General features: G+C 44.9%; 1 pseudogene across 1 annotated transcript; it reads left to right on the top strand.

Moving 5' to 3' along the window:
* The first annotated feature begins 13901 nt into the window (after nt 1–13901).
* On the top strand, nt 13902–14400 carry LOC307102041 (heme-binding protein 2-like; annotated as a pseudogene). Its single transcript has one exon. The product of its transcript is annotated as a heme-binding protein 2-like (transcript).
* Nucleotides 14401–19900: the final 5500 nt, after the last annotated feature.

Below are 19900 nucleotides of genomic sequence, written 5' to 3'. Positions count from 1 at the left end.
CTAAAATTCATGTCATTGAATTTCAGAAACGTGGACTGCCTCACACTCACATACTAGTATTATTGATATTAGATAGTGAATCCAAATTACGAACAGAAGATGACATTGACCATATATTTAAGGCAGAAATTCCGGATGAAAACTAGTGGTCCTTGACTTTTTCAAATTGTAAAGTCAAATATGGTACATGGACCATGTGGAATACAAAATCCAAATGGTCCATGTATGGAAAATGGAAAATGTTCAAAGGGATATCCGAAAGAATTTCAAAATGTGACCATTGGAAATATTGATGGATATCCCAAATACAAACGAAGATCCGGTAGCACCATGTCTATTGGAAATAAAGTTGTTGATAACACTTGGATTGTCCCTTATAACCCGTATTTGTGCCTTAAGTATAACTCTCATGTAAATGTTGAAGTCTGCACATCAATTAAAAGTGTCAAATATTTATTTAAATACATCTAGAAAGGGCACGATTGTGCAAATATTCAAATTTCTGGAAAAAAAAATATTATCAATCATGACGAAGTACAGGACTTCATTGACTCCAGGTATGTGAGCGCTCCTGGGGCTGTTGGGAGACTTTCTGCAATGCAAATGTTTAACCAATCTCATGCAATCACAAGATTAGCTATTCATTTTCCAAATGAACAGAATTTGTATTTTCATACTGATGATTTTGCTGACGTTATAGATAGGGCTAAAAGGTATAACTCGACTTTGATGGCTTGGTTCTTATTGAATAGAGAAGATTCTGATGCATGCAATTTTTTTTTTTTTTGAGGGGCGGCACAGGCTTGTTTTCTCCAGGACAGGCAGGCAAGCTGTTCCGTGACATTTCAGGGAGTCGGTTACAAGCCTGGCCTGATGCATGTAATTATTATTATTGGGAGATTCCACAACATTATCTATACTAATAAAGGGTAATATGCTAATTAGGAGACCTTCCGGACATCCTTCTGGACAAAGCCATGGTGGCAGGGCCAAGGCAGAGGCGGTTAGGGGCAATCAGGCCAGGAGGGGAGGGCAGTTGGAGGAGATCAGGCCGGCGGGGGGGGAGGGGGGGGAACAATTGGAGGCAAGCAGGCTGGCAGGCAAACTGGTTAGGGGCAATCAGGCAGGCAGGAAGAGGCAGGTAGGGGCGATCAGGCAGGCAGGCAGAGAGGTTAGGAGTGATCAGGCAGCAGGCAAAGGGATTAGGGGCAATCAGACAGGCAAGCAGAGGCAGTTAGGGGCAATCAGGCAGGGGGGGCAGGTGAGCGGTTAGGAGCCAGCAGTCCCAGATTGTGAGAGGGATGTCCGACTGCCTGTTTAGGCCTGACATCAGCAGTTGGACATCCCCCAAGGGGTCGCAGATTGGAGAGGGTGCAGACTGGGCTGAGGGAAACGCCCCCCCCCACATGCACAAATTTTGCACACCAGGCCACTAGTGCGTTTAATAATTCTTTGCAGACAAAATACCGAAAGGACAGGAATAAAGTATTAGGTAGACTGTTCACTGTGAGCTTTAGAGAACCAGAACAATATTACCTTAGACTTTTGCTTCTGCATGTAAAAGGTGTAGTAAGTTTTGATGATCTGCGAACTGTAGGAGGTGTAATTTATGACACATTTCGTGAAGCTGCTAAACATTGAGAATTATTAATCGGCGACGCTATCTGGAAAGATACGATTGACAATGCAATCATCCTTAATATGCCCAAACAACTACAGCAACTTTTTTTAAATATATTTCTTTATTGATTTCAGAGAGTAAGGGAGAAGGAGAGGGAGATAGAAACATCAATGATGAGAGAGAATCATTGATCGGCAGCTTCCTGCACACCCTCTACTGGGGATCAAGCCCACAACCCAGGCATGTGCCCTTGGCCGGAATCAAACCTGGGACCCTTCAGTCCACAGGCTGACACTCTATCCACTGAGCCAAGCTGGCCAGGGCACTATGGCAACTTTTTGCATATATATATATGTGTGTTTGGATATCCTTCTGATGCAGACAAATTATGGGATGAGAATAAATCTCATTTTATTGAAGATTTTTGTTGGAAATTACACTGAAGAGAAGATGCCTGTGTGAACTGTGAAACGCATGCCCTTAACAAAATTCAAGAGGTATTCACATTGCATGGAATGAAATGTTCACATTTCAAACTTTCGGACTATCCTTTATTAATGAATGCAAATACATGTGATGAATCATACGAACGACAACAGGCAGAGGTTTTGATAAATTCTCTGAATGATGAACAGTTGGCAGCCTTTCAGACTATAACTTCAGCCATCGACGATCAAACTGGACACCCCAAATGTTTCTTCTTGGATGTTCCAGGTGGTAGTAGAAAAACATACCTTTATAAAGTTTTAATACATTATATTAGAGGTCGTGGTGGTACTGTTTTACCCACAGTGTCTACAGGAATTGCTGCAAATTTACTTCTCAGTGGAAGAACCTTTCATTCCCAATATAAATTGCCAATCCCATTAAATAAAACTTCAATTTCTAGACTCAATATAAAGAGTGAAGTTGCTAAAACCATAAAAAGGACGAACTTCTCATTATTGATGAATGGCATCCAGTCATGCTATAAACACCGTAGATAGATTACTAAGAGAAATTATGAATTTGAATGTTGCATTTGGTGGGAAAGTTCTCCTTCTTGGAGGGGATTTTCGACAATGTCTCAGTATTGTGCCGCATGCTATGTGATCAGCCATAGTACAAACGAGTTTAAAGTACTGTGATATTTGGGGATGTTTCAGAAAGTTGTCTCTTACAACAAATATGAGATCAGAGGATTCTGCTTATAGTGAATGGTTAGTAAAACTTGGAGATGGCAAACTTCATAGCAGTTTTCATTTAGGAATGGATATTATTGAAATCCCCTGTGAAATGATTTGTAATGGATCTATTATTGAAACTGCCTTTGGAAATACCATATCTATAGATAGTATTAAAAATATATCTAAACATGCTATTCTTTGTCCAAAAAATGAGCACGTTCAAAAATTAAATGAAGGAATTTTGGATATACTTCATGGAGATTTTCACACATATTTGAGTGATGATTTCATTGATTCAACAGATGATGCTGAAAAGGAAATTTTTCTCATCGAATTTCTTAATAGTATTACTCCTTCGGGAATGCCGTGTCATAAATTAAAATTCAAAGTGGGTGCAATCATCATGCTACTGAGAAATCTTAATAGTAAATGGGGTCTTTGTAATGGTACTAGATTTATTATCAAAAGGTTGCAACCTAACATTATCAAAGCTGAAGTATTAACAGGATCTGCCAAGGAAGAGGTTGTTCTGATTTTAAGAATTGGTTTGTCCCCATCTGACACTGGCCTCCCATTTAAATTAATCCGACGACAGTTTCCTGTGATGCCAGCATTGGCAATGACTATTAATAAATCACAAGGACAAACTCTAGACAGAGCAGAAATATTCCTACATGGTCAGTTATATGTTGCTTTTTCTCGAGTTCAAAGAGTGTGTGACATTAAAGTTAAAGTTGTAAATACTTTATCACAAGGGAAATTAGTCAAGCACTTTGAAAGTGTTTTCACTCTTACTGTGGTATACAGGGAGATATTAGAATAAGTTTAATCAATTTATCAGTCATTGTATCACTGTTGTTTTTATATCATGTTTTTGTTGTTTTTATATCATGTTTTTGTTATTTTATAGCATGTATTTGTTGTTGTTATATCATGTTATTATTGTTTATTTATTAATAAATGTATATATTATTTTCATATACATTTTACTAATTTTCTTTCATCTCTGACACTTCTATTATAGAGAAAGGGCAATATTAAAATATTTCCTCTAATTAGTTCCCTTTCAATGTGCACAAATTCATGCACCAGCCCTCTAGTCTATCCTCTCTAATAATAGACAAATATGCAAACTGACCATACCTCCGACACACCACAAGCCACGCCCACAAGCCACGCCCATCATCCAATCAGAGCAAGTATGCAAATTAACCCAAACCAAGATGGCTACAGCCACAGAGAGCAAGGTTTTCTAGGTAACAGAGGAAGCCAAGCTTTCCGCCTGCCCTGGCCAGGCCTAAGCCTCCACTCAAGCTACAAAGTTTCAATTATAGAAGGTAAACAAATTCAAACAAATGGCGGCAGAATGGAACTTGAGAGAGCAGGCCAGGGTTGCCACCGGCAACAGGGGAAGCAAAACTTTTCGCACACCCTGGCCAGGCCCACCTGCTTAAGGCAACAAAGTTTCAATTATAACCCCAACACAAATGGCTGCCGGCCGGCCTCGGAGGGAGCCCCAGGCTTGGCTCCGCTCCAGGCTACAAAGTTTCAATTGTAGAAGGAAAATAAATTCCAGATACCAGGGCCTCTGCTTGGGTCGCCAGGGGGCATGGCTGGCCTGCAAACCACCACAGGCCCCTTGCTCAGGCAGCCCCACACCCCAAGGGAACCCCCACCTGATCTGGGATGCCCTTCAGGGCAAACCAGCTGGCCCCCACCCCTGTACCAGGCCTCTATCCTATCTAATAAAAGAGTAATATGCAGATTGATCATCACTGCAACACACAATATAGCTGCCCCCATGTGGTCAAAGATCCTGCCCCCATGTGGACACAAGATGGCCAGCAGGAGAGGGCCGTTGGGAGGCACCTGGCCTGTAAGGGAGGGCAGTTGAGAGGGACCAAGCCTGCAAGGGAGGGCAGTTGGAGGTGATCAACCCTGCAGGAGAGGGCAGTTAGGGGTGACCAGGCCGGCAGAGGAGGGAAGTTGGGGGCAAACAGGCTGGCAGCAGAGTGGTTTAGGGGGTGATCAGGCTGGCAGGCAGAAGTGGTTAGGGGCTATCAGGAAGGCAGGCAGGCAAGCAGTTGGGAGCCAGCAGTCCTGGATTGTGAGAGGGATGTCCGACTGCCCACCAGGATCGGGCCTAAACGGGCAGTCGCACATCCCTCAAGGGGTCCCATATTGGAAAGGGTACAGGCTGGGCTGAGGGACAACCCACCTCCATGCACGAATTTCGTGCACCGGGCCTCTAGTCCTAATATATAAAAACCCAGGAACCATAACATCCAAAATGACCAAAGGCTCGACCGATCAGAAGTCAGTCCTGCAGTCAGTGCTGGGTTGACGTGGTGACCCAGCACTGACTGCCACTGCTGCAGGCACCGCCACCCAGCACTGATTGCCGAGGGGGCTGTAGATCAGGCCCAAAGAGAGGCCTAGAGAGAGAAGCAGGGTCTGATCCATAGACTCCGTGGTAGCTGTTGATCAGCCCTTGCCTCTCTCTCTTTCTCTCAGGGCCTGGCCAGCAGCCATGCCTCTCTTTCTCTCGGGCCTCCACTGGGGCTGCTGATCAGCCTCACCTCTCTGATCAGGCCCGTTGATAGGCCCAGAGACACTGACTGGCATAGAAACTGACCATTCAGAACCAAATCTGGGTGAACTGCGAGGATCCAATGGCTGCCTAGGAGGTGGAGCTTTTGACGCTGACTGGCATAGAAACCGACCAATCAGAACCTAATCTGGGTGAACTGTGAAGGCAGAACCTAAGGTAGGGGCTGAGGAGGGGTTTTAAGGGCAACAGCTGTTTGATGTAAGGTGTAAGAAAGCAGTTCAATTTTTTAATGACCAGTTTGGCAGTATAGTGCATATGGCTGGCTATCAGTCCAGATATAGGGATTATGTATTTTTGTCTGAGAAGAGCATCTCCTCCTGATGAAAAAGGCTCCCCCACCCCCACTTAAGCAATCTTATCCTATATAATCTATCTATACTACTAAAAGGGTAATTTGCTAATTAGACCAGGTCAACCAGCCATCTTCCGGATGTCCGACTCCTTCCGGACAAAGCCATGGTGGTGAGGGCCAAGGCAGAGGCTGTTATGGGCAATCAGGCCAGCAGGGGAGGGCAGCTGGGGGCGAGATCAGGCCAGCAGGGGAGGGAAGTTGGGGGTGAGATTAGGCCAGCAGGAGAGGGCAGTTGGGGGCAACCAGGCCAGCAAGGGAGGGCAGTTGGGGACGACCAGGCCAGCAGGGGAGGGCCATTGGGGGAAACCAGGTCAGCAGGGGAGGGCAGTTGGGGGCATTAGGCAGGCAGACAGGTGAGTGGTTAGGAGCCAGTGGTCCTGGATTGTGAGAGGGACATCCCCCAAGGGGTCCCAGATTGGAGAGGGTGCAGGCCAGGCTGAGGGACACCACCCCTGTGCACAAATTTCGTGCACCAGGCCTCTAGTATATATAAAAGCCCAGCGACCATTAAAGCAGAACAACCAGAACAACTGGAATGACCAGTCACTATGATGTGCACTGACCACCAGGGGGCAGACACTCAATGCAGGAGCTGCCCCCTGATAGTCAGTGCGCTCCCACAGCGGAGCGCCACTCAGCCAGAGGCCAGGCTCATGGCTGACTAGCGCAGCTGCGGTGCAGGAGCCTCTCCTGCCTCCCACAGGTGCAATCTCTAGCAAACAGACTGCAGTCACCACACCCGGGTGGTGAGGGTGTAGCCAGAATGACCACGGATCAGCCGCTGCTGGCCTCTGGAACTCTCCCTTCAGACCCTGCAGCTTCACCACACCCCTTACCTATTGCCCTCTGGGTCTCCAGATGTGGGCTCAGGAAAAACCCATAGAGGCGCTTCACACACATACCGCCTGGGCCAGCCCCCATCTTAGAGCCAGCGGCGGTGAAGTCCAGCCCAGTGACTGACACCCACGCATGTCTTCGCAACTTCCACCTACCACCTGGCCCCGGCCCCATCTCCCGGAAAGGTCAGCGTCCTGGCACTGAATACCCGCTCCTGGATCCCTGCAGAGCTCTGGTAGGCTCTGGTGGGCAGAGGGGCAACAGCAGGTGCTGGCCTGACCTGTTTGGTTCAGGCAGCCTGGATTGGACCCGGAGTTGTGTGGAAAAATCACCCCCTATCCCCTGCAGGTACAATCTACTGTGGACAAATGCAGTGTGGACCATTCGCGTGTGACCAGGATGACCTTGATACCTACGCCGACCCCCTGAAACTCCCTCTCGGGCATCAGGACCACGTTCCACCCCTTAGCTATTGCCATGTTCCTTCTGATACGGAACTGAAATCCTAAGAACACGCCTTACCCAGGACCGTGATCAGCCTCTCCCTCCTTCCTTCCTACCACCCCCAGCTGCCACTTCCAAGCTGGACAGGTCCCCACCTCCAGAGAGAGTCCTGGAAAAAGTGAGAAAATCCCAATCCTACGAGCAGTTCTCCCACACGTGTCCACGGCCAAGCCCATCACGCCCTTCCTGGGCCTGACCGGCATCTGGGCTCCCACATTCCCCATGGATCCCCGGAGGCTCCTGCAGGTGGGTGGGCCCACGATTGCAGCTCGCGTGGACGGACCCCCGGCGGTGCTGGTACCCACCCTGAGGACACCCACAGCTCAGCCAGAAGTTGCCGCCAGGCACATACCCCATAAGCACACAGGTACAATCTCCGGGGAACAGATGAAGCGGGACACTTGGAGTAACTGGGACGAGCCTGATATTGCTGCCAGGCTCCTGGAACTCTGCCTTGGGCATCAAGATCAAAATCTCATCCCTTACGGATTACCCTGGAGCTACAGAGGAAGGCAGCAATATAAAGGTGGCGACAAGGTGGCGACTGACAATTGAGGTAAAAGTCAGAGAGCTGGAGCTGAAGGGTGGGAGTGTGGACAAGAGAGCACCCCTGCCCTCCAATATCCCCAAACTTTGTATTGTTCACCTCAGAGCGTCTCTTATTGGGCTCCGAGGGGTGGAAAGCATCCAGCATGGCCCAAGGCATCCACTGGGGACCTCCCAGCCAGCAAGGCGTGACCCTGGCCACAGAAGGGACATTTGGAAATATTTTTTCAGGAAGCTGCAGGGAGAAGGACAGACTCCCCACACGACTTCTTGGCACCTCATGGGGACATGGAAACTTCCCGGGCACTCAGGCACAGGCTCCCGATTTCCATTCAATGTGCACGAATCCGTGCATCGGGCCACTGGTACAGAATTAAAATGACAATAAATAAGTACCTATCAATAATAACCCTAAATTTAAATGAATTAAATGTTCTAATCAAAAGGCATAGGGTAGCTGAATGGATATGAAAAAACTACCATTCACAACCATTCCAAGATCTTTTTTCAGTCTATTTCTAAGTAAAATATTTGTGTGTGGGGAAGGGGGGGATATCAGGCTTTATACTTTATGGATATGTCATTTTTAAGATATCTGCAAAGTACTTGGCAAAGGAAAAGTTCTAATATGGTAGTTGTTATTGTTAAGCTTCCTATCACCTATACTGAGCTGGGTTCAATTATTTTCTCTTGTTTTTTGTTTTGTTTTGTTTTGTTTTGTTTTGTTTTTTTAATATATTTTTATTGATTTCAGAGAGAACCAGAGAGGGATAGAGAGATAGAAACATCAATGATGAGACAGAATCATTGACTGCCTCCTGCACGCCCCCTACTGGGGATCAAGCCCGAAACCCAGGCATGTGCCCTTGATTGGAATCAAACCTAGAACCCTTCAGTCCACAGGCTGACGCTCTATCCACTGAGCCAAACTGGTTAGTGTGGAGAGCGGCTACAGTGTTTGGACAGGTTCAAGCCTTGGACTAATGAGAGGGCACAGTCCTCTCATGGCAAAGCCATGTGCAAGTCCCAGCTTGGAGGGCAAAGCCCTCCTAGCACAATTTTAGCCAAAGGCTATAGTGTAAGCTTGACCTTATGGTCCAAACCTGTGGTCCCAGGTGGCTAAGTGAGGTAGGCTGCAGGAGGTGCAGCAAGTGCTGCCAAAACAAAGCTTGATAGAGTTCAGGTGCATGTAATTGAGTAGATTCGAAACCCACGAGAACATTGTAAACACCTTGACCACTCCCTCATGGAATCTGGCTATAAAATAAAGACTCGGCTTGCAGGCTATGGCACTGTCTCTCCATCCAAAAGCAGCATCCCACCTAGCCCCAGCTTTATTGTCTGCCTTCTTTAATCCTTCACTGCCCCCCACCCCACCCCTCAGGTTCACCCCAGGCCGTGCTGAGCGCGGCACAGGTTAGGACTTCTCTGTTCTTAAGAGAGACTATGTCTGTCTGGAGAGGGGCCTCCACAGCTTCCAGAGATTGTGGGGCCACCGCCACACTGGCAGGAACTTGGGCTCCTGAGGACTTGCCCATGAGGTGTCCAGCTTCAGTAGAATGTGGGACTATGTCCATGCTGACAGGAGTTTGGTTTCCGCAGGACCCCCTGAGGAGTTGTCATAGAGGGAGGAAAAGGAAGGAAAATCTCTGTTTTCTCCTGACCAGCCCTGGTGCTTCCCTCTGTGGCCCTGCGTGGTGTGGAGTGCCTCCTCCTCTGGGAACTTAGAATTCACAGCCTTTCCCTTTGAAACCCATTCATTGCTGTTGGGAGTTCCCATAGTAATTCTCTTCAGTCATTTTTCCATTCATTGTTCTGATTAAGTCCAAGTACTATAATGCCGGGGTGATATCCAGCATCTATACGGGTTCAGGAATCTGGAGAAGGGCTACATGTAAATTAATAAAGAGACTATAAATATAATATAAATTTGTAATCCATGGGGGAGCCAGAGGAAGCTTAGCTGTAGTAGCTAAATTCTCTCTATCTCTGGACCCAGGGCTCTTTGTATTCCCACATTTTTCTCCATAGCAAAGTAGATATACATATCAAAGGTAAGGTTTAGTATACAGTAGGCATTGTCAGGTTGGGGAAAACTGCCTTCAGCTGTTCAGCTGTTTGGCCAGCAGGAGGCAATAACATGTAGATTTGAAATGCCCTCAGCTGTCTGGCAACAGGCAATAATATATACAGATTTTCAGGTTTGGGGAAATGCTTTTGGCCATTCCAGCAGGAAATAACATGTATTCAGCCCTGCTGAATATAGAAGCCCATCAACCTTTTGATGAACTTCTTGCATTTATTATGACATGCTGGAATTAGCCTCCAGCAGTACTACATCACTACACCCTTCTCAAACTGGAGGACGAACAGCTTGAGCTCTGCCCCAGCTCTGTGGAGGGATCATGCAAAACAGAGTATTCGATACATCTTTCTAGAGCATCCATTTTATTACATGGTTTGTAAGAATCCAGTAGTTTAATCAGAACCACCCTTTCCCCTACAAACATGGAAGAGGAGCAGTTCAGTCTCTGAGGTTTCACCAAGTCGGGGCGAGGGGTGTACCTGCAGTGAGGGTGGTCTCTCCCTTTGTCCCCCGGAGGGCTCCAGGCCACCCTCCAGGCTCACCAGGTATTTTGTGTATGATGCCCCTGACAGCCACAGAGATGCCAGGTACCCTCCTGGTTTGAATCCTGTGCAGACAACACTGGGGCAGTCTGCACACCTCCATCGTCCACTGGACCAAGTCCGCTCACTCAGGGACAAACCAGCCTCTGGCCGCTCTCCCATACCACATTGCCAGCCTTCCTGGAGCTCAGCATCTTCTAGCTCAGCATTTAAATTGCAGGGAGTGCAGCCTGACCCACAATCTTTCACTGTGGCTTTACTTGGGTCCAATTAAGATGCTGCTTCTTGGTGGACCACCTACAGCAAGGGTGTCTTAACAATAAAGTTAAAGAACCTCCTAGCCACGCCCTGCCAGCCCTGGGTCACACCATCAGGCCACCCAGCATATAGGGAGTTTTCCTTGTTGGTTCCCTCTGGGGTTCTGCTGCTATGGGGGCAGGGGAAGCCACAAAGGCCATGCTAGGGGCTGAGCTGGGGGTGGCAGGGTCCTCAACTCCAGGCTGGCTGGGAGACTGGTAGGCTCTTCTGGCCTTATGGCTGAACCTTGCAGGTTGGGGAAAGACTGTGATAGTGCAGCCCTCCACTTTGGGCTTTTGGTGCTCAGAATCATGTATGTAGCTATCACTCTGTCGTGCCTCCTGCATATTATTCATATCCTGGATCTGGTCCTGCTCAGACTCCAGGTTCATCATTTCCTCGGTCACTCAGGGATTTATGTTGTCACTGGGCTGCTCGCTGAAAGGTTTGAGTTCCTCCTCCTTGCCCATGGTGAGCCCTGGGTCTCTCATTAATTCTTAGTTCCTTTGTGATGGGGATTGAGGGCCATTAATTTCTTTAAGAGCTTTTCACACTCAAAAGACAGGAAATAGGGGACATGGTAGTGTCTGCTCAGTATTAGCTGTTTTAGCTCCCAGAAGCCCTCTCCCATGAAAGACAGAGTCCCAGTGACCATCCTATACAGAACTACTCCGGGACTCCATACATCGACGCTGGGGCCATCATAGTTTTCACCCAGGAAGAGCTCTGGGGAGGCATAAGGGAGGCTGCCACAGAATGTGCTCAATTTATGGCCAATAAATTCAGTGCTGAGGCCCAAGTCTGCAAGTTTTACATTCAGCTCCACATCAGAAAGCACGTTCTCTGGCATCAGTGGATGATGCCTGGCTGGTAGCAGTTCTGCACAGCAGCTACCAGCTGCCAGAAAATGCCTTGGGCCTCATTTTTGGTCATGTGGCCCGGCCCTGCAGATAATAGAACATGTCCCCACTATTTACATGCTCCATAACAAGGAATAATGTTTCCTCAGCGTCAATCACCTACAATATTCAGGTGATTCAAGGCCTCATGCAGGGGACTTCCCGGAAAAGTCCGAAGGAGCCCTGCTGATTAATTACTTTGACAGCCACCTCTGTCCCAGTCAGAATGTGCTGGGACAACCTCATCTTGGCAAAGGTTCCCTGGCCAATGGTGTCCGGGAGCTTGTAGTGGCCAACTGGGGTCCTCATGGGTAGAAATGGCTGCAAGGTCATGAGACATGGTGACCTGCTAACAACACTAACTGACAATGTTAACTATTAATGCTAACTTTGCTAGAAAATAGTACTAACTATACTACCCTATGCTAACTAATACTAACAATGCTAACTATGCTTACTAATGCTAATAAATGATACTAACTGCTAATAATAGTACCAATGCTAACTATGCTTACTAACTATACTAATAAATAATACTAATAAACAGTGCTAATTATACTAATAATACTGACAATACTAATTTAAAAAATTTTAGAAAAAAAAGAACAAGAAAAATAAAAAGTAAAGAAAAATGAGAAAAGAAAATTTGAGAAAAAGAAAGAGTAAAAACAAAAGAAAAAAAGAGAGAGAGAGAGAAAACAAACTGACAGGTGACCACAAATGAGCTTCCTGAACTATAAAGACAAAAACCTTGCCCTAGCCGGTTTGGCTCAGTGGATAGAGGATTTTTCCTGGGGACTGAAGGGTCCTGAGTACAATTCCTGTCAAGGGCACATGCCTGGGTTGCAGGCTCCTCCCCAGTAGAAGGTGTGTAGGAAGCAGCCAATCAATGATTATCTCTCATCATTGGTGTTTCTCTCTCTCCCTCTCCCTTTCTCTCTGAAATAAATAAAAATATATTATTTTTAAAAATCTTAACCTCGCCAAAAGCTTATATAGAAGTTTTTTATTTTTTTATATATTTTAATTAATTTTTAGAGAGGAAGGAAGAGGGAGAGAGATATATAAACATCAATGATGAGAGATCGGCTGCCTCTTGCATGCTCCCCACTGGGGATCGAGCCCACACCCCAGGCATGTGCTCTTGACCAGAGTCGAACCTGGGACCCCCCCCCCCCCCCCGCCCCAGTCTGCAGGCTAACGCTCTATCCACTGAACCAAACCAGCCAGGGCTATAGGAGTTTTTTATAATTCCATCACAATGGCACCATATAAGGTCAGAGCAAGATAAGAACCAGTGACAGCTGGGGATAAACCACAGTGGTTTTCTCAGTGGTTTTTTTGTTGTTGTTGTTGTTGTTTTTAATATATTATATTGATTTTTTTGATTTTTTTTTTTTTTTACAGAGAGGAAGGGAGAGGGAGAGTTAGAAACATCGATCAGCTGCCTCCTGAACACCCCCTACTGGGGATGTGCCTGCAACCAAGGTACATGTCCTTGACCAGAATCAAACCCGGGACCCTACAGTCCGCAGGCTGACGCTATATCCACTGAACCAAACCAATTAGGGCGTCTTCTCAGCTTTTGATATCAAACTCTTTTATGCTAAAAAAAAAAAAAAAGACTCCAAAGAGCTTTTTGTTTATGTGGGATATTAAAGACTGATATTTACTTTATTAGAAATTAAAATTTGCAGGATACTGCAGTTAGCTTTTCATATATAATTTGAAATTCTGTAATAATTTTTGTCTTTTAAAGATCTTATAATGCCTTCACTTAAAATATTCAGTTCCTTTTTGTTAACTCCTATTGGTCTCAAAATGATGCTATAACTTGACTGATACTACAATCTATAAGAAAATGTTCTGTTGCATAAGATAAGTTATATTATTAACATCTATAAACTGAGAGAAAGTAGCTTTCATTATATTTTTGCTAACAAGATCATGAGCAGATGTCTCATCATAAATCTTGGAGACCAGTGGGAAATGGATTAGCATATTCAAAGTATTGAAAGAAAAACACTGTCAACCAAGAATTCTATACCTGGCAAAACTATCCAAAAATGAGGGAACCATTAAGACATTCCCAGATAAACCAAAGCTGAGAGTGTTCTTTACTACAGACTTTCCTGGCATGAAGGGTGTTCTTCAGGTTGGAATGAAAGGACTCTGGACAGTAACTCAAAGCCTTATGAAGAAATAAAAATGTTTGCTAAAGGTAAATTCATGGATAATTATAAAAGCTAGTATATTGTAACTTTGGTTTGTAGCTCTACTTTTTGTGTTCTACTTGATTTAAGAGACTAATGTAATCTCTTCCACCATGTAAGGATACCACCAGCAGTCTGCCACCAGGAACAAGGCTCTCACCTGACTTTTCTAGCACCCTGAGCTCAAACTTCCAGCCCCCAAAATCCCCAGAAGTTAAGGGATCTGACTCTATGGACCAGCCAAGTGTGTCAGCACCTCTATTGACTCAATAGATTGGGATTCCTCCATCCAGACTGGCTTTACCAGGCTGAGCAGCTATATTCAAGGCAAAAACAAGAAAGAGATGAAAATAAGGATGACAGCTCCAATGATGAGCTGGGTTCAGATCCTTTTAGTGAGTCTACCATTACCATTTCCCTGTATATCCCCTCTGAGCAGCAATCTGATCCACCCAGACTTTCAGAGTCAGATGTCTTCATTGAAGACAGAGCCAAAATGACTGTCTTTGTATGGTCTTTCAATAGATTCTCTAGTGCCCACAAGAATCAAGAACAACTTCTAACATCAACATTTTAGGGGAAAGAAGCATTTTGAAGGAAGAAGAAAAAGTTTGTGATGAAAAAGTTTACTACACTGCAGGCTACAACAGTCCTTTTAATTTGCTTAATAGAAATAATGAAGTGTCATTGGTTCAGACAAATTAACCCTCTGAAGAAAATGAATGAGAAAATGAAAAGAAGTAGCATCACCAGGGGCTAAACTTTGTTTAATACAAACATCAACACACCTATAAGTAAAATGTATGTCTAGTATCTTCTCCCTGAGAGTACTAATAAGAATTGGGCTTATTTCCAATGTGCCTTTTTAATGCATGAAGTGCTATCAAGATACACAGATAATATGGGACAATCCTATATAATAAAAGCGTAGTATGCATATTGTCCCTTCAACCGGGAGTTCTTCCAGGAGTTCGACCAGGGGGTGGGGCCAGCCGGGGGAAGGGAGGGAGTACCTGGCAGTCATAGCCAGCCGCTAGGGACCTTACCAGTGCATGAATTTTGTGCACTGGGCCTCTAGTCTATAATAATAAAAGGGTAATATGCTAATTAGACCAGATGTCTTCCAGACATCATTCCGGACGTCCTTCCTGATGAAGCCGGGACTGGAGGGAAGCCAGCTGGGTCATGGGTGCCTGCAGGTGGCCCGAGGGAAGCCAGACCAGATCCCAGGTGCCTGCGGGAGGCCCAGGGGAAGCCAACCTGGGTCCTGGGTGCCTGCAGGTGGCCCAGGGGAAGCCAGCCCAGGCCCTGGGTGCCTGCCGGCAGCCGGAGGAGGAAAGCCCAGGTTCTGGGTGCTGGAGGGAAGCCAGTGCCAGCAGCTGGGGGAAAGAAGGCCTACTCTTGCATGAATTTTCATGCATCAGGCCTCTAGTATTCTATAAGCATGTAAATTGCTCATAATCCTAGTGGTCTTTAGTTCTATGAGGCTCCTGAGAAATGTCATGTTACTTCCCCTTCTTCGCTGTATCATAATCATGTTGCCATTTTATACTTGATTTGGGTCAATTGGATGTTAGCCCCTCCAGATATTATCAATAAAAATGTTAAAGATTTTAAAAAAAGAGAGCGACAAAAAAAAAAAGGAAGAAAATTTTAAAAAAAAAACAAAGATAAAAAAAGAGAGTGACTAGTGTATTGAAGAAACAATTGTTAGTCTATGGTTTTGAACCCAATGCATAAAGATGTAATTTTGTGACATCAATAACTAACTGGGTGGGGTTATAGCTGTGTAGGAGCAAAGTTTTTATATGTTCTTGAAGTTAAGCTGGTACAAATTCACGTAAGAGTGTTACAGCTTTAGAATGTTAAATCATTCAGGTGACTAAAATATATTTCTCATATATATTTTGTCTTCATCTGTGGTTCCTGGCTCATAGCACCTAAACCCCTTGGAATTTCCTGAGTAGTAAGAGCAATAGGAGCATCTTTTGTTATAATATTTGGTCTCTTGTCCTCAGTTTCTGAAATCACTTCAGAACCATAAAGGTGAAATGAACTTCCTGTTGGTCATAATAGGCCCTTTGCCACCACAACTGGGTTTATGTTTAAGATGATTTTTGAAAAACACCTAAGGATGAAGGGCTGGTTGCCAGGGGAACCAGTCAGGAATAGAGAGTTCAAACTTTCAGTCTCACCCTCTGATTTCTGGGAGGGGGGAGGATGAAGGAGGTTGAATAAATCACCAATGGCCAATGAGTAATCAATCATGACTATGTAATGAAGCCTCCAAGAAACTAAAAAGAAGAGGGTTCAAGGAGCTTCCATGTTGGAGAACCAGAATGCTTCTGCATGCCACAGTGCCAGGCCCCAAACTCCACAGGGACAGAATTTCTTTTGTTTGGGACCTTGCTTTCTGTACCTATTCATCTGGCTGTTGATCTGTATTCATTAATAGCCTTTATAATGAACAAGTAATCTAATTAAAGAGAGAGAGAGAGAGAGAGAGAGAGAGAGAGAGAGATGATGATGATGTCTAAGATTATCAAATTATGAAATCCTAACGATTTTCACAAATTCTATGATTACATAGAATTCATTTTGATATATATTTATAAAACATATTTATTTATTTACTTTATAATATAATACATATTTTCGTTGTGTATTCATGTTTCTATATTAATTTATAATATAACTTACTTTATGTAATATCTATAATAATAAAAGCATAATATGCTAATTAGACCGGACATCCTACCAGACGACCTTCCAGATGAAGCCGGGGCTGTGAGGAAAGCCCGGATACCAGGTGCCTGCCGGTGGCCAGAGGGAAGCCGGTGCCAGCAGCCAGGGGAAGGAAAGCCTACTCTTGCATGAATTTTGTACATCAGGCCTCTAGTAATATATATTTCTTTTTATAATATATATTCATATTTTATATATTTCTTTATGTTTAAAATACATAGTTGTATATAATTTATTCTTATTTATAATAATAAAAGTGTAATATGCTAATTAGACTGGACATCCTTCCGGAAGACCTTCCAAATGAAGCTGGGCTGCGAGGGAAGCCGGGTCCCAGGTGCCAGAGGGAAGCTGGTGCCGGGAGCGGGGGGAAGGAAGGCCTACTCTTGCACAAATTTCGTGCATCAGGCCTCTAGTGTTTTACATAACAAGTACTTGTTATATACTATTTTAAATATATATATATAAAATTTACAGCTTTCTACAAATGGAATTTACTTGAAGCCAAATATTTATCCTAGTAATTCTCAAAACACTAAGATAGGAGCCCTGGCCAGTGTGCCTCAGTTGGTTGGGCATCATTATGTACACAGAAAGTTTGCAGATGTGACTCCCAGCCAGGGCACAAGCCCAGGTTGCAGGTTTGATCCCCAGTGGGGGGCAGGCAGGAGTCAGCTAATCAATGTTTCTCTTTCACATCGGTGTTTCTCTCTATCTCCCTCTCCCTTTGTTTCTCTCTAAAAATCAATAAAAGTATTTTTAAAAAAAAGGCACTAAGGTAGGAAAGAACTGGAAGCCCTGGTGCTCTTTGCACAACATGTAAAAGACTAAGACAAACATGACAAAGGGTCCTGAGTTTCTGCCATATCTTCTATCTTTGTTCTTCCTTTTTTCCTTCTTTCCTTCCTTCTTGTATTTTAAGTAATTGCACCCTCCCTACCACACTTCAACTAGCCAAGAAACGCACACAAACTGTCCTCAGAAAATACTATACGGTTGTAATGCTTATCTGGACCCCAAACAAGGGGCATGGAAACAAGAACAGCCCAAATTTGAGTGTAATTAACAAAGAAAGCCACGGGACCAGAACTCCGCTTGTCCTACCTGATCCAAACCCTGATGCTGTGTATAGGAGGTCTGGCCTGGCCTGCAGGTAGGTGCTCGCTGATGTACATCAGCTGACTAAAACCTTCCAGCCCTGGCTGGGTGGATCAGTTGACTGGAGTGTTGTCCCATGCACCAAAAGGTTGGGGGTTCAATCCCCCAGTAGGAGCCCCCAGGGGAGGCAACCAACAGATGTTTCTCTCTCACATTTCTCTCTCTCCTTCTCTAAAATCTTTTTTTTTTTTTAAACATATCCTCATGTGAGGATTTTCTCCCAGCTCTGTTTGACACCTTGAAACACATTTATTCCATCACACAGCTTAGGAACATTTATATTAACAGGAAAAAATCACGTTATATTATAGCAGGTGTTCACAATTTAACATTATAACTATGAGTCCCTGGGTCCACAGGAAAAATAACTTAAGCCAGATCAGCAGCCTCTCAGCCTCCCCAGTAGCATTCACCTGCTCCTTGGTCAGTCCTTTTCTATGTGCTCAAGTGTTCCTGCAATAGTAGATGTTTAGGGAAGAACCATTTGGGGGAGAACTTAAAACAGAGATAATTCTATCCATTTGTTACCAGTGAGATGAGGAGACCTTGGTTCTTATCTTCTTGAAGGAAAGATTTCAATCAAGAGACAAAGTGTGAAAAATCAAGCAAGAATTTAGGAGATTGAGTCAGGGAAGGGCATAGAAGAAGCAACAGGAGAACCTAGGCTGGGCTACTTTGGCTCACTGGGAAGTCAGAGAAAAGGGAGACAGGTTCAGGAGGTTAGCCCAGTGGTCGGCAAACCGCGGCTCGCGAGCCACATGCGGCTCTTTGGCACCTTGAGTGTGGCTCTTCCACAAAATACCACGTACCCTAATTAAGTTAATAACAATGTACCTACCTATATAGTTTAAGTTTAAAAAATTTGGCTCTCAAAAGAAATTTCAATCGTTGTACTGTTGATATTTGGCTCTGTTGACTAATGAGTTTGCCGACCACTGGGTTCGCCCAAGATGAGCTCCTGCTGCCCATTGCTCCCCTGGTTGCAAGTCTCATGGGATGCCTTAGAGGTCAGCGGATGCGTGACTGTGGGTGTTACAGAGAACCGGAATAAATCAAGCCATGCTCGGAGAGTTTGGAGTCACACTTTATTCACCGGTGGGCTCAGAGAAAATGAATTCAAATTCTAATCAAGGCTACAAGCAGAACTTCCCTTCTTATTAAAGAGCCAGCCCTATGTGCATTTAGTGGTTATCTCACTGCTGGCCTTGAAAACAACACAGTTCTATCCAATTAAAAAATGCACCTGGCATGGCATTGAAATTATAAGCATATCTAGTCTCTGGCCTACAAGGTCAAACAGCTAAGTTTATCTTCCTCATTATTCAAGCAGGCTAAAAAGCAGGCTAAAGCAGGCTAGAAAGCAAAGTTATTTTTTTAGAATAAGAGGCTGTCTAAAAAAAACAGCAGAGAATTCCAAACAGTAGTTTTACAAAATAGGGGTTAGCCTTCTCATCCCCCCCGCCCCTTGTCCCACAAGCTTTTCAGCCTTGTGGTACAATAACCATGGGATGTTACAGTGAACAGGGGTGACGAAACTCTTTTACTACTTCCTGCTGAAAAGGGACGACGTCCAAAGGGTTAACATCCCATTTCTTCCTCTTGGAGAGCTTTGTAGGGAATTCTTCTGGCTTGTAGGACCATTTGAAGTTTAAAGGCATCTAGATGGGATGAGATAAAGCGCGTTAACAGATTTAGAAGACGTGGTCCTAGGGTTATGGCTATGAGCAGCATTAACAGTGGTCCTGTCAATGGAAGAAGCCATTTCCAGACCCCGCCCCACCCCCACCCCCTTGCAGCCCAGGTCTCAGATAACTCCTGTCTTATTTTTGAAGCTTGATCAGCTAGTTTCTTGGCCCCATCCCCTACAATACCAGACTGGTTAGCATAAAAACAGCATTCTTCCTCAAGGATCAGGCACACCCCTGCCCCCTTTCTCTGCTGTGAGAAGGTCTAGTCCTCTTGGATTCTGGAGAGTAACGGCTACCAGTGAGGCAATCTGATCCTGTACTGCAACAATACTTTGAGCTATTTCTTCTAAACTGTCAGCAAGGTCTTTGGATAGGCTGATAGTAGGAGAAGGAAGTTGCCAGTCCCCCTATTCCAGTGCTAACCCCTGTTGAAGTGCCAAGTGTTATAAGGAGAGGGATTAGCTGGACTGCTCTTTTAAGAGGGAGAGGGTGCGATTAAACATTCGGTAGAGATAGTGAGGACTCAGGAGGCTCTCAAGAGGCAGAGTGTAGACCTGAGAGTGGTCCAGATTAAGAGAGTTCAGTAACAGTAAAAGAATTAGCCTTAGCTTCATCTTGTTCCTTTGCTGTGTATG

This window comes from Cnephaeus nilssonii, assembly GCF_951640355.1.
Source record: "Cnephaeus nilssonii genome assembly, chromosome: 1".
NCBI lineage: Eukaryota > Metazoa > Chordata > Mammalia > Chiroptera > Vespertilionidae > Cnephaeus > Cnephaeus nilssonii.
Note: the sequence above shows the minus strand (reverse complement) of the source record. Positions and strands in the feature narration are given on the sequence as shown.